General features: G+C 39.2%; 1 protein-coding gene across 2 annotated transcripts in view; it reads right to left on the reverse strand.

Moving 5' to 3' along the window:
* Window positions 1-12,451, reverse strand: part of LOC105248927 (Krueppel-like factor 6) — a 332,350-nt gene that overhangs the window by 198,617 nt on the left and 121,282 nt on the right. The window contains exon 2 of one of the 2 annotated variants that reach the window (XM_011254010.3): window positions 7,955-8,124. The exons of the other annotated variant lie outside the window; for it this stretch is intronic. The gene's annotated coding sequence lies outside the window, so the exon portion shown is untranslated. The remainder of the gene's footprint in view (window positions 1-7,954; window positions 8,125-12,451) is intronic. 2 annotated transcript variants of the gene reach the window in all.

The following is a 12,451-nucleotide window of genomic DNA, read 5'->3' on the forward strand; positions in this document are numbered from 1 at the left end:
AAGAAGATCAATATATTTTTTCGACACAAAACTCAAGTTTTTTGCATTATTTATAATATTGTATTAAATTATTGTAATACTCGGCATTGCAATAATTATATCCTTATATCTTTCATTACATTTTTACGTACTATTTCAATTCAGCTAAATTCTCTCTTGCTCGTTCCCCTTTTCTCTCTCTGCTAATTATTTTAGAAGGACGCGTGCAAGCATCCGCATCGAGAGAGAGAGAGGGATCGAGCGGTTTGTGAATACGTTGTCTTTGTCACTCGATGCTACTACGATTGTATTTCCGGTATAGCGCGTCTATCACACCGTATTTTGCACCACCCACTCACCCACTATCTGCTGCTTTACTGGGTGCTCCGATATTACTTGAGCGTTGCATCTGCAGGGAGCGTGCACACGCAGAGGCGTCGGAGTCGCGTTATATACGATTACGCGGGAGAGCACGACAAGCCGAGACGTGGAGGACAGAAAGTCGATACTACGGGAGAAGGATACGCGTCTCGGCGGCCCGTCCTCTCGTGGATCGACCGATATATCGACGCGCTTTCGCGCTCAGAGAGCGTCGACCTAAGCTCGCCGATCGTGTTTGGTGCCTCGGGAGAGTTAATGGGCCGACTGCGATCGGTATACGAGCGAGATTAATTATCGACTAAGAGGAAGAGAAAGAGAGAGAGAGAGAGAAGAACGTTTTGCAGTCTCGTGATAGTTTATAGAATGTTAATCGTTATATATACGTAAGAAAAAAATCCCTCGATAATGTTAAATAAGACTATCGAAAGATAATTATTGTACTCAATGATGCGTGTGCGTTAATTGAATGTTAAGTCATTATTTAATTAAATAGGATTCTATGTACGTTTAAAGAAGAATATTTTCTTGCATGTGTGTATCTATCACATCGCTTAAATCCGATGTATTTTATGAATTTTAAGGATTTTAGGTGTAATATTTTATTTTTATATGGTCGATTTATTTTCGAGTTGCTTCATTAAAAAGTTGCTCTCAATGAAAAATACGAGTCTACATTTGATTATTTATTTAATAGAAGAATTATATATGTTACGTAAATGCATTTATGTATAAAAGCATGTTTTTAGTCTTAAAGCAAAGCAATCTCTAATTTAATGTCGATTACGCGCAGCGATATGATTAATAAGTCAATAGTGCTTTAAAATGCGGTGCATATATGCGTTAAATATTCAATGCTTGCACATGTGCAAGTAGATTTATGCTAATCAAAATATGCAAGGCGTTTATAAATCCATTTTCGCTATTACTATGATAATCGCGATAATAATAGCGATGATGGCTAATAATAATTTCTTATATTTAATTTCTACGTGCAATGTACAGAAAATATTGATATTCCGAAAACGCGCGATCCATTCAGCAAATTAGAGAATAACCATTACCAAAGAAATTATTGAAAAAGCTGATGGGGCAATTTCATTCTATACATTCGCCATTTAAATATTACATGGATACCCCGCGCGTTTCTATATTATTATTAAAAATATATTTTATTATTAAAAACTGCTGATATTTTTGCCGTGATACGCTGCATCGGGAAATAAAGCATGTGAAATCATGCATGATTTTTATCGTCCCTCTTCTTCTCCATGTTATTCGTTTATACAGATTGCAATCGTGCATGCCAAACAATTCCAAGAAAAAAATAAAGGAATATCCAAAGCTATAAATCAAAAGCAATTTTTTGATACCTATCATCATCGTACTCGTATCAATATCGCGGAGAGAGGTGGTGCTGCGTGTTTCGCGTGCAATGTTACGTCCAAACAAACGACATATGAAAGATAGCTCACAATCGTGTCGCAGCTACGATAGCGTTTTCAACGCGACACCTGTGTCATCGATCAATCGCGTCGACTCGATTGTAACCGAATAATCGTTATCGAGAGACGCGACAGTCCTATTGGCCATCACCGTCTTGCGGCATTAAATAACGGCTATCAACATTCCATTTGCATGCGTAGCGGGCAATGACTAATGACAGACGGTAGCCTCATTAGTATCATTGAGGAGCAGCGACAAGTCATCCGAGGAATATCCGAAGGATCGTCGGAGGAAAATCAATGAGGTTTCATGGCCGTTCCATTTTTTTTTCCTCAAGCATGCACGGTCGTCTGTAATCAATTCAGCCTTTAGCGGAATTAGCGACGGAAATAGCAACACCCTCGAACCCAGACTGGAGAGCCGATCAATGAACGCTTTCTCTTCGCCTCGGCTCCTTATTGCCGAGCTATTTTTGCGAGAGGAGCATAACGGCCGCGAGCGTGCACGTCATTGAGTACAATTGGCCGCATTGTCGTAGGGAGCACGCGGGTCACAGGCTGCATAATCATGTCATCGACTAATCCGCACCTCAAGATCTCGCGGAAGCTCGCGTTCGCGATCGATCAAATTAAAAGTAACATTTTAAAATTAAATATCAATTCAAAAAAGCAACAAGATTTCTTAATATTTAATATTCGAGTATTTTGCTTGCAAATAATTTTAAAGCCGAAATTCTGGCAGGCGCAAAAAAATTCACCGTCAGTTTTTAACATCGTTGAATTAATTAATTAAAATCAATAAGAAGGGATGTTAGGACGCAACTGCTGCACGTGCAAGATTACACAGCTGCGTTCAACAGTTGACTTTATAACGGGAAGCATGCTAAGAACGCGATATTACAGATAAATCTCAACAGTATGTAAAATTATTAAATTTATATATTATATACAAAACAGTCTCTTTAGAGAGAGACAATATTTTAATTGACAATGTATACATTGTCGATAAATCGTAAAATGAAATCTTTACTCTCTAAAAGTGAATCAGTAAAAATATCACTAATTTAAACAGTAAAATAAGATTTCACTGAGAATATTTTACTGATTTTCAGTGGAAACGCTTATTTTTTTGTTATTTTATCTTATATCTCACTGATTATGGTCAGTTAAAATAAAATTCACTGTAAAATCAGTAATTGCTAATTTGTTCATTTACCGCTACGATCGCTATCTCTCTCGTATTTAGTTTTAGTCAAGAATTATATAAAGTTTGCAAAGAGCGACAGATAAAATTAAAAATATTACTTCGATTTAATTTCTGATACAATCTCAATAGAGAGGCTTCAGATATTAAATCGATCTTATAAGTCGGACAAATAAATGTCTGGCGACTTAATGAAAATTATTCGTTCGTTATCTATTTAAAATAACAAGTTCAATATGCGTATAATATAAATAAAATAAAATTTTTAATATAATAAATATTTAGTAAATATAAATAAAATTTTTAATTTTATATGAAATAGATAGAAAGATGAATTGTAGTCTAATATTACTGATAATAACGAAAGAAATATTACTGATATTGAGAAATATTACTGATTGAAACCTTGGATTGAAACAGTCAAAATTGTTAACTGATTCTTTCAATAAAATATCACTAATTTACAGTGCTGTACTTATAACTGCTGTAATCAGTGTTTACTATTTTTCATTGATAATACGCCGATTCACTTTTAGAGAGTACATGACGAGTAATGTCGAAGTGTCCCAGAAAGAAATGATTAACAAATTGATCTAAATTACAATCTATCTGCAATTTCGCGAATTTATAAGCTCGAATTGGAATTGCTGACTCATATTGAGACGGCGAATAAATCTGTTCGTCTAAAATATGAATACTTTTATTCATTTTCTGATGAAAATCTCGACAGTACACCTAGTTTCCGACACAATATCCCTATTAACCAATATCGATCTATAATAAATATTCATACCATCATGCACGCTTATAACGAGGTCTCGCGGTAGAACGTGCTTCACGTCGCTTTACGTTCCCCGGATCGCGCGTATATTAAATTAAACCCGTGACGAGTAAGAAGCAGAGTCGTTTCAAAGCGCAGGCAGCGAGATACGCGCCGCGAGCAGGACTTTACGATTCCTCCATATTACGAACTCGACTCGTTTCTTCGTGCCAGTCTCACGCAAAGTCCTGTGAACTCTCAGGCAACGCAATATAATCGGGGTATCGCGTCACGGCGACTCGTTTGCATCTCAAACGGCATCTCGAACGAGGCCGTGGCTTTCGCGGAACGAGCGAGAGAATATCGATTGTCGGGTCGCAATCGCGCGACCGTAAAATCGGAGCGACTTGCACCCCCCGGTGTCGTAAGAACGGACACGGGGGGGAGGTATTATCTCACGGGGGATCGGAATCGGCGATCGAATAATTCGACATCGGCGAACGACGGCCGCGACGATAAACGAAATTTATCGCGGCCAGGTGCGACTCCCACGCTGCCGAGCGCGGCTTTACTATCTACGGTCGGAATGGATAATTTAGCCGGCCGATAGCAGCAGCCGGGTATAACGAGATTACCGTAGCCGTAGAATCACGCGTCGGATCGAAAAACAACCGCTCGCTGAAAAACCGCCGCTCGCTCGCTCTCGCTGCTCATGTTGTTGACTCGCGGAGCGTAACGTGCGTGACTGTCCTGTTGCGAGGAAATAAGAGATGCTATATGGTAGCGCAGCCGGCTTTTTGGTAATGGCGAATAATTGTGTTTACGAAACTCTCCTGGAACAGCATTGTTATATGTACGTATTGCGTGACAGCCGCAAACTGTAACAGTATATCTGTGTATCGGGCGAAACAACGGATACGAGCGAAAAATATAGGCAGGGAAGAAGGGGAGGGAAAGGACGAAAGTCGGAAATTTGGCGTGCACACGCAAAACGCCTCCGCGCTAAAATGCTCGATGTGCGTAAAAATCCGTTTCGCAACGGGAGGGAATATAACGATTTATCCGGGTCGAATTTCGCATATTACAACTACGTGGACCGAACGGTCGCATTTTCCCGTGCTAATTAAAGTAGCACATAATTGAAAAATTTCGGATAACGCACATGCCGGGTTAAACGCTCCGCCCGTAATTCCATCGGTTTTACGTCAAGCGCCGCGTAATACGAGAATAAATCAAATTATTCGCAGCGCATTGTTTTATTTGAGCGAAATCAAATGATAAATCGATCGTAAGACGTCGCGAAACATTTCATAAATTAAATTATTGCTTTTACGCGCGACGCGAAAATGTTTACCGAAACAGATTTTAATGCGCGCGAGCGAATGATATTCAGGTCATAAATTATTCCCAGGCACGAGAGAGAGAGAGAGAGAGAGAGAGATGAAAGTAATTTAAATCAATCCGACAGAGCGAGATAAAATCATCGGCTGATTTAGGTGATTTCAGGGCCAAGTTAAAACTACGTACACGGAAAACGAGATAACAAAACCAGATATGTACCATCTGCCGTGATACTCGCCCATCTAGTCCGCGGAAACAACGCATCCGCCATCTGCTTTTGCAGATGTTCCGTTCGTATGAAATTTCCCTATCCTGCCGTCGAGCAAATATTTCTAGGCGTTTTACAAAATCCTATCGCAAAACATGAGAATGATCTCGCCATCAACGCGAGATAATAAATGAATATTTGAATAAATCAACGCTCGCGCGAATCCGATTGCATTTTCGTGCGATGTAAATCCCTGGGCCAGCATCCAGCTTTGGCCCCTTTAACGTTCCCCGCTATCTTGTTTCATTTATCCACCCTTACTTCGCTCTTCTCTTATTTAAAGCCGTCCGGTTCGACTTCTCCTTGTCCTTGTCTCCGCGGTGACTTTTGACCTTCCGTTTAAGAGAGGTTCCGTCCTTGCGTGAAATATTCATAGGCGAGACTTTTGCACCTAGACACAGGTGCCCTAAAAAATACATTCGTCAGAGGGACGAGCCAAGGGAGGACGAGAAATAAAGGAAAACCGGGTCGCGCGGTGCGAAAACGATGGATTAACCTTTTGCCGATCACCGGTTCCATCTCGGTCAACACACGATGCTATGCCGCGGCTCTAAATTTAAGAATTGGACCGTGGAATTAATCCTCGACTCCTAACAATAAGAACCAGAACGTTTCTGTCGACAAGATAATGTCGCTAACCGTTCATGTAACCGAGCGAAATGACGTGACATTTCGAAAGAACGACACGCGCCTTGTCGGCTGATAAAATTATTTTCATGAGACGAGAGAGTCGATTCCTTCCTCTTAACCCGGTTATATTTCTTAACCTCAGATAAATGTGTACTTCAACGCGCGTTTTTATCTATGCCGATGTCGATGTACTCTGATCGATATTAGCCTATAAATATCTACTTCGAGAGAAAGCAAGCGACGTTTTAACTCTTTAATCTATTATCCTAGTATTCATACGTGTGTATGAATGTAGTTACATTTGAATGCAAAAAAATTCCATCATCCTCCAAAAATTTCTTTTCAAAATTTTTTCTGGCATATCTAGAACATCCCACAAATAGCAAAAATATATGTGTATTTAATAAGCAAATTCAAACAGAAATTATGTTTCCAACATCCAATGCACATATTTATGAAGAGATAATTATTGTACAAGATTAATTATGTAAAAAAGGAATTTGTGGAATTTAGTAAATTATTTAATCTATAAACAGATAAAACGCAGATATTTATAATCGGTATCTCGTTGCAACTGCTGCATAAGAAGAACATAATTTTCCACGATGCGTAAGTTAATGCGTTAATTGTAACGATGTATTTTGCTGCGAGCGCGAGTATTAAATGCATCGAGATATTTCAACAGCGGGTTGCTGACTACGTTATTGAAAATGTTGTAAACGTTGAAGCTTATGCTCGGGGGCTACTGCGCGCGGTAAACAAAGCTGCATATTGTAATTGGAATTGCAACGATCGTCGGGGTCCAGGATCGCTTTAATATGATTCGGCGTTCGACCGTCGTAATTATTTTGCGCACTGCGTAATTTGTATCGCTCACAGGCTCAGGCATTTCCGGCCAGACGTACGATGCTTAAAAATTCATTTTCGATCAAACGAAATACGCGTTAATGATGTATTATACAATAAGATGATAAGTAACATATATACGATTTTCCTCGCAACATCTCCGTATCTGTCTAACCCCCTCTCATCAATTTTCAAAAATTGAAATAACACGCGATCTCTCATCATATGTATATAAACACACCTATTTTAAACAATTATTTGTTAAAATATCAAGCTAAAATATCCATTTAAAATAATAAACTCCTTCGTAAACAATAAAACAAGTGCGATAAATATTTATAACCTCGTATTTTGATTGGAGGGAAAAAAATGGTAAGAAAACGTATTCACATTTTTTTTTACGACAACCGCCGCGATTTTTCCGCGATCCGTTGTTCGTCGGAATAAATTTCGCATTCGCCTTCTCTTCATCGCGGGACGTTTTCAGTCTCTCTCGCGGCGAGAGACGACCGACAATTTACTGCCGATCCCGCGTAATATCACCGACGACCGTAAAAACCCGACGCTTTTCCGCGACGCGGAAACTACCCTACGACAAAGTCCACCGGGGACAAGAAACTTGGGTGAGACTCCGGCGGTTTCTTCCCTCGAATCGCCATCGAAATGATTTCGCCATCGAAAACGACGGAGTTCCAGCATCCCGAAGAGGCTTCGTAGAGACGGGAGGGGATGGGAGGGGGAGGGGGAGGGGGATCGGACAAAGTTTGTTCGCGCATTTCTCGAGTGCTCGCTACCGTATTTACCGATATATAAGCACTAACGCGAGGCAAAATTTCAAGGCGCGTTAAGGAGGACGTTAAGATATTAAATCCGAGAGCTACGTCTCGGGCTTTCGGGTTCTCAACTAATTATGGAGTTGAGTGCAACCTTTACCTCTCCCCTTGCCCCCTCTCCCCCCCCTCGTGTCGTCCCCAGCGCGGACCCAGCCACCCTCCCGGGACTTGCCTTCCTCCCCCTCCGTTCCTCTCACCGTTGCAATTGATTTAAGACTTCGCTCGCAGTTGCGCGGGTGCGAAATTGCAAGGGAAATTTGCCTAGCCTACCTCAATTACGCTCGTGCAATCCTTTTCTAATGGTGGTGCAAGGTAGTGCAAAGGGACGCAAGAATATGGGAATCTGACTTAACATCGGTGGGATGTCCGGGAAATGTTTCGGCAGCAGTTTTCTCCTACCACCACTTGCGAAGAGCATAATGTTTCGGCGATTCCATTACCTGAAACATTAAAAATATAAAAGGTTAGCAAAAAAGCTGCAAACATATTTTTATGCTAATTAAAATACGCAATTAATACGCATTAATTTTGTCAAATAAAAATAATTTAAAAAAAATGACTTTTGCAGCTTAGAATAATTTACGTAGTAAAATTATATATCTCTCTGGATGAAAAACAGTAAAAAAAATGTAGAATCAGATATATAAATTGAGCAATTCTATCTTAAATAAAGATGGTGAAATAATACGTCATGGTAATTATAATAAACAAGAAAATAATATCGCGAGGGATTTAATTATATAATTGACGAGATTATTGCATGAATAATATCTTGTACAGCAAGTGCACATTAAACGCGTGAGTTTATCTTCTATCTCGCTGTAACAGACGTCGGTCGTAGAGAATAATTTATAGTAATATCGCGGGGATATAATGAAAGCGCGACAAGAGAGAGAGACGGACAAATTCTGGCCTAGTGACAGTCCACGACGATTTATAAGGTATTACGTTCTCTAATGACCGGTTTAGGTAAATGACCCGAATTCCTTAGTAAATCTCCAACGAGACGGACTTCGAGAGTGAGGGCTCTTGGGTTAACTTCCGCTTGGTCGCCCCAATTATCCGGCGCGTTCTAATGATCTAAACGATTGCGCCACGACGGGACATGTCGCTCCACGTTAGCCTAGGTCAGCGAGGATAGACGCTCTCCTCTCGAGCACCCAGCGACGTTGTTTGTGCCGGGGAAAAAAAAGGAAACGGGAAACGAGCGATCGTAATTTCTGAAAAGCTTCTCCAGATAATGGGATTCTCAGGACCTAATAAAGCTTTTCTCTTTCTCTCCTCTCCTGTATTTTACCATCCCTCTCTCTCTCTCTCTCTCTTTACGTCGAGTGTACTCCGCCAACATCTTTTGAAAACACAACCTTAAAATTTAATAACAGACGATGTTCGTAACGTTCTTAAAGTCCTTTCGATGTACGAATATTAAATTATGGAGTGACAAGATAACCAAAGCCATGTTCCAATAAACGATAAGTAACAGAGATCGCAAAATACTATTACGCAACCTTGGCATATTTCCTCGATATCTTATCGCGCTTATCAAATAAGCAAAAATCTTGCCGAAGAAGAATGCATTAATTACACTCTTCTTCTTCTTCTTCGTTTGTATTAATAAGTAATTAAGCAATAAATCGCAATTAAATTTTTAATAAGGAAATTTTCCTAAATAAGCATCTTATAAACGAATAATCGATATATACTTGATTGTTGGTCTCTCTCTTAGATGATGATAAATTTAATTTAAGTTTCTACGGCAATTTTTTTTTAGAGCTACGATTTTTTGAAAGAAGAAAATGATAATTATACAATTACAAAATTTGCTCGAAATGTAACGGATGAGATGGAAAACGCACGTAGAGTTTGAGCTATAAATATTAATCCTATAATTGGCCTGCAAAGTGATTTATGCGGCTCATAAAAGTACCCAGCGTTATTTATATCGCAGGATGCACTATATCGTAGGCACGCAATATCCGCATACATGATTCACCCTCACTCAAGCGCCTTCCCGAAAAATCATCTTTCTGGAAGCGCAAGATTGCGCTTGCAGAAACGAAATGAGGAATCAATCGTAATAATAGCTTCAATGAAACACATGAGGGGACTCATATTCTGCAAAAAAAATTTTTATCTTTTATTTTTAATAAGAAACATCTGCAATATTGTATAATCAATACACACGCAAAGTATTTTAAATGCAAAATCATCGATATAATTTCATTCTTGTCAAATTCAATGTAAAACGAATGAATTCGAGATAAGATAATTTGCGAGAGATTAACATGCGCGGGAAAGTAGATCAGACGGAGCATATATCAATTTATTACCATTGTCACATGACCATTAGGTACGTACGAATTGCGGCCGAATATGCTTTTAAGCCAGGTACGCCGAAGTGCGGCAAAATGCGCTAAAGTCCGCCAAATTACGATACAGTGCCCCGTAGTAGCTGTGGCACTCCCATGGCAGGCAAAGTAAACGAGATTAAGGCTGCCAAAGTACGCTAGAGCGCACTTTATTGGAGTAGGTCAAACTACTCCGAATTTGCCACCACTATGACACGTTATAGCTCATTCTGTATTCGCGTACACATCGCATTGTGTAGGATCGTTATACCCAATTGAATATGTAGACTATCGAATGTAAAGGGGCGTAATATATCGATTATTCATGTTCGATCGATAGCGGCGTGTTTTTCCAAAAGTATTCTTAGCGAAGTCTACCGCTCTTGCATATTAAACGGCCTCATTAAGGCAGGGCCCGAGAGCGAAAATATCTCGACATCGATCACCGCGAACGGCCGAAACTTTATAAGCCGACTTCATTATTCAGCCCGTTGGGATCGTGACGCGCCTAGAGCCGTCGATCGGCAGGCGAAAAGCTTGTACAAATATTTAGCCGACGATCGACGACGGCTTCCGTCTATAAAAGGTGGCGCGCCATAACGTACTAGAGCGCGCGCGGCTTCGGGGCCATTTGTAAAATGTCCCTCGCCGATTCCGCAATTTTAAGAGACGTATCGGTCTCGTTTACCGTGCACGCTGTATTTTACGACTGCTCCCACTCCCGCGCAAAGTGCTCCTCGCCGCAGCCGATATATTTCATGCAGATGTTGCCCCAAAGTAATCGAGGTAACTCGATACGGACTCCACCCTTAAACGAAGGAACTTTTCGAGACCTTCGGCAGCGTAATAACGATCCTTCCTAGAAATCGTTCCGTATCCCTTCGTCGCAACGTAGACGAAACGTCGATCGTTTGCACCGGTCGGGGTTTCTCGAGGAATACCAATGATCCAAGAAAATTACAGGGAAACAAGAGGAACCTTGGCTTAGTCAAAGTATACATATACATCCAAGTTTTATATATTTAACGACATATCGAGTTTCAACGAAAACGAAAGATATTGGCCGTTAGAAAAATTTTATAACGCAATGCAAAAAATTGTCTCTCTTTCTCTCCCTCTCTCTCTTTCTCAGCCATAATAATGATTGTCACTCAACTCTTTTCACAAGCACAAATTTTTCATAAATTATCTAAATTAATTCTTGGCAAAAAATAGATAATTTATTTCAAAAAGCAATAATTATAGATGTTTAAAATGAAAATTAAAATTAAATGTACAATTAAATTTAAAATTAAAATATATATAAAAAATGTACAAACATATAAATTATAACTGATTATATAAAATCTAAAGTTAGCCGATTAAAAATATTGATTCTCTTATAACGCTTTGCATTGTAATGATGCAGACTGGAATGTCACCTCAATAATTTATATAAAACTGAATTTTAATTTCGTGTTATCATCCTAAAAATAAAAATTCTTTTCTCTGATTCTTATAATAAAATTTAACAAAATCGTTGCACATCAATAATGTAAATTGTCACTCATCATTGAGTGGCAATTCTTTTGCATTATTTTAGCATTTCTACATGAGATATCTTTTTTAATCAATCGTATATTTTAACAATCGATGAATTAATTATTGTATGAACGTCAATTACATCAGAAGTGATGCAATGTATTGCTCGGTAAATAAAGATTCGAGAGATAAAATAAAAATAAAAATGTAGACTAAAATATAGAATAGAGTAAAAATAATAATTTATTCCGACGTATATTAAATATTTCGACGAATCAATTCAATTGTGGCTTAGCGGTAATTAATCATCGTTTTCGCGATTGGCTATCTCAGAAGCTCGTTTCCTTTCTGCCACTTCATCCGCCGATTCTAATCCAGAGTTCAGTTTGCGTGCGCATAAATACCGACCTCCATGTGCGCTTCTTTCGCATGTGTATGGCATGCACGCGTTCGTGCTTACCGCAATGAAATCGATACGAGTTCTTTCGACGACTTCCTCTTCGAGATGGCAACCTGGGGAGAGAGGGTGGCTCTCTACCGAAGGGTGGTTGCCACTCACGTCACCATGAAAATGACTCTCGTTTGCGAGATCGATCATGTAGTTATGTATGTACGTAATCACGTGACAATCGTCTCTCTGCACTGTTTTTATGTATGTAAATGCAATCGTGATTTGTATTTGACGATCGCCAGTTGTAGAAAATATGCCACTTAACCCGAAGTTTGATAATCTATTCTAGATATACATATTACATTATGCATTTTCATTCTTCAATTTTGCAAATAATAGAATTGAGTCATTAAAAGAATTTTTAGGCGATTTTCTTGTTGCCTCTTTAATTGAATATTACAAAATTTATAAGAATAAAATAAAAATTGATTGCAATATACCTTAATC

Source organism: Camponotus floridanus, unplaced genomic scaffold, assembly GCF_003227725.1.
Source record: "Camponotus floridanus strain SB8 unplaced genomic scaffold, Cflo_v7.5 scaffold50, whole genome shotgun sequence".
In the NCBI taxonomy this organism is placed as follows: Eukaryota; Metazoa; Arthropoda; class Insecta; order Hymenoptera; family Formicidae; genus Camponotus; species Camponotus floridanus.